The sequence below is a fragment of the Cupressus sempervirens genome, chromosome 8, assembly GCF_028749045.1.
Source record: "Cupressus sempervirens isolate cs-2001-9-10 chromosome 8, ASM2874904v1, whole genome shotgun sequence".
NCBI classification, from domain to species: Eukaryota; Viridiplantae; Streptophyta; class Pinopsida; order Cupressales; family Cupressaceae; genus Cupressus; species Cupressus sempervirens.
In genome coordinates, this window is record NC_143125.1 from 665,473,870 (window position 1) to 665,477,638 (window position 3,769).

Genomic DNA, 3,769 nt, shown 5'->3' on the forward strand with positions numbered 1-3,769 from the left:
AGGTTCTCTACAAATCCAAGCGAAAATCATCTTATGGCAGTAAAGAGAATATGAGGTACCTAAAAGAAACAAATGACTTTGGCTTATATTATAAGAGGACTAAAAAAATTGAGTTGAAAGACTACATTGATGTAGACTGGGGGAGGTAATATAGATGACAGAAAAAGCATCAATGTAGGAGCACTCTTTTTAGGTAGAAGATTAGTCACTTGGACTAGTAAAAAGAAAAGTTGTACCTCACAATTCACAATTAAAGCTGAATATGTTGCTACCATCATAAATTGCACAAACATTGTTTGGATCAAGCATCTACTCAAATGTATGAAGGAAGAGATAAATGAACTAGTGATACTTTATTGTGACAATACCAGTGCCATCAACATATCAAAGAATCCTATGATGCATGCTACAAAAAAGCATAGTGCAATCAAGTATCATTATGTGAGAGAATTAGTGGAAGAAAAAGAGGTGAAGATGGAGTATGTAAATTCAAAGGAACAAATTGCTTACATCTTTACAAAATCATTACCTAAGGATGCATATGAATATCTTAGAGGTAAGATAGGGGTGATACCCCTATCAAAGGTTGTTTGAGTAATAGCAAAACTACCCTGCATCAAATAAGTTGATTGTAGAATGACATAAGTTGATGCACAAGATCATACTTTAGGTTTTGCCTAAAGTACTTAAAGTGTTAAAAATTCCAAATTAGTCACAAGCATGGTGACAAAGGGAGAAACTAGAAACTACAAAGTCTACATCTACATAAATGAAGATGCTAAGCTATTATGTCTTTGGCATTTTTGTCAAAGAGGGAGAAATAGCAAAAACTGATCAAAGTTGATGAAAAGTATTAATAAGGGATAAACTGATCAAGTTTGAAGAAGCAAAAGAAAAGAGGGAGAAATAGCAAGAGGATCAAGAAAGAAAGCAAAAGAGAGGAAGATATAGTAGCTAGGAGGGAGAAGCAAAGAGATCAATCAAGATAATAGAACTAAGAGGGAGTAGATCAAAGGAAATAGTGTATTAGCAAAGAGGGAGATATGAAAGTTGTTGAAAAAGAAAGTTTTATCAACAAGATTCTTCTTTTTGGCATCTTCTTACTATTTTAACCTAGTTGTGTTTTTCATTAAAGTAACTTGGTTGATTAGTTTGGTTTTCCATCAATGCCAAAGAGGGAGATTGTTGGAATCTGATTGAAAAGATCATTGATAAATTAAGTGAGATTGTTGAAGTATGTTTCAATCATTTTTTTGTCATTGATGTCAAACCTATTATTTTTTGGTAAGATAATTGCTTATAAGATCCAAGATTTAATCAATAAGATGTAACAACAGTACCTAGACAAAAGGTTGAGTTATGATTTTGCAATGAAGTGTAAGGATCAATTAAGAAAATGGTGAAATAATGTATTGGTAATATACTTGAAGATACAAAGGTTGGCTACACTTAAGAACATGAGAAGAACAAGTTATAACAAAGACTATTTGCAAAGCCTGAACAAAGGCTATAGTGGGTGCTGAGAAAAATTAGTTCATGTTGAGAAAATCACTACTATATGTCGAGTAAATGGAAAATCTAGTTTGTGTCAAGTAACTTAGTTGGTGCCAAGAAAAATGTAAGAGATGTCGAGCATAAAAAAAACATAGTTGATGCCAAGTGAAAATGTAATGGGTGTCAAGTAACACAGTATGTGTCGAGCATCAGAAAGTCAATAGTGTCAAGCTATTACATTATTTAAAAAGTCAAAGATTTTCTAGATCTGAGCTAATAAGTTTGTTACCTTGAATTTTTTGAACCAAATGGAAGATGCAAATGTTGAGCTGGTGGTACAGAATTCCAGGCTAACCATTCTTAGGTGAATACAAGTGGATTCCACATGGAGTTCTTAAAAGGAAACAAGATAGGGGACAAATAAATTGAATCCTACCTAATCCATTCAAACCCTTATTTAGATAAGGGAAATTAGAGCAAGAAAAGAATTGAAAATTCCTATTTAAGGAATGCAAGATCATAAGATGAAATTAAGAGAGAAGGTGATCAAGTAGATTGGAGAGAGGTGCCAAGGAGAAGGCATTGAGAAGGTTCAGAGAAAACCTAAGAGAACATAGTACAGATGCTTTGCTTCATCAAAGGACCACTAGAGTGATTGCATTGGTACAAAAAGAAAGAAGCTTAAGGAGATAGAAGCTTGAAGAGGGAACAAGCTGTCAAAACTGCAAAGACTAAAAGCCTAGAAAATTTGTGAATTGAACTGTGATCTAATATCAGCAAGTCAAGTTGTAAGTCTTTTTAGGTAAAAAGACCTTATTGAATACTCTCTAGAAATTGTATCAATTATGGAAAATCCTTTGGACTAAGGTTGGTTTAATAGCCATTTGAAAATATTTTAATATGGTAACATTCCAAGTGAATGTTCTAAAGTCCTTTAAGCAGGCTCACTCCTATTAGGGTGGTTGGAATCCCTTAACCAAGTCACATTTAATAGTGTGTGTTGTAGTCTTTAACAGGGTAGGCCTTTCATAGGGCATCACTTCAGAAGAGTGAGAAACAAGGTAGCATGTTACTAATGGTTTTTCATTATGTTATGTGTTTATCTTTCATGTTTTATTTTTGCATGTTGATTTATCAGTAACCTGCAAGTTTAGATTGATAAGCTTGGATGCATGAATGTTTAATGGGATCACTAGGATAAGTGAAAAGTTTTATTAGACCTTGAGTAATTGATTCACACCCTGCCCACCCTCCCCTCCTTTCAGTTACTCTAAAGAATTCTAGCACAATCTAGCTAATTGTACAAGTATGTTTACATATTGTTTTGCATGATTTTTTTTTTCATTTTTACCTGCAAAAAATTGCCTCAAATGATGATGTTAGTTTCCTTACATAAATTGAGTTATATAAGTGAAATCTTGAATCCCCTCTTAGCCACTATATGAGAATGGAACTAATGATATTTAAATACTCTTCATTTTTGTCCTTTAGAAAATGATCTAAAATGTAGACTAGAAATATTTCTTAAATTGGAAATGAATAATAATTAAGAATGAAAATTGATTAAATCATTGAATGAATGCTCTGTCGATGAGAAAACCTTTAAAAAAATCAAGTTGGATTATGCTCTTATAAATTGAGTAACAAACCTGAAGAGAAGTTTAGCAAAACTATATATATATATATATATATATATATATATATATATATATATATATATATATATATATATATATATATATATGGGAAATGACTATTCTTCGAGTAAATGTGTTATCTAGTTGAAGGGGAATGGATATGTCATTTATGCATGAACATGAATTTTGAACAACAAAACATTACATGTAAATGTGTTTTTGAGTTAAACTTTCTTATGCTACGATCAAGTTTTAAATTCAAACCAATTAGAATGGGTGCTAAATGTGGGCACCACATTGTAGTTAATTGGAAAAAAGTGTGTTCTATTTCTTTTCCTTATTATCTCCTAGTCTAATTATTTTCAAAAAAAATCAAATGCTTAGTCAAGCTAATGAATGCATATGTTCAAAATGCATGGTTAATGTGCATAGTGGATTAGTCACATGGATATACTAGATCTATTTGATCTAATTGTCTTGAGTTGCTAGGTTTCTCAAATAACATCAAGGAGTACTTTGTGTCAAGAAGACCCCTTGAGGAACTAACCACTCCATGGTTTGGCAGTAAAAGCACCTCAGCCACACTCTCATTTCAAGAAAGCAAATGGACTCATAAATGAGGGCTTAGAAAACAAGAG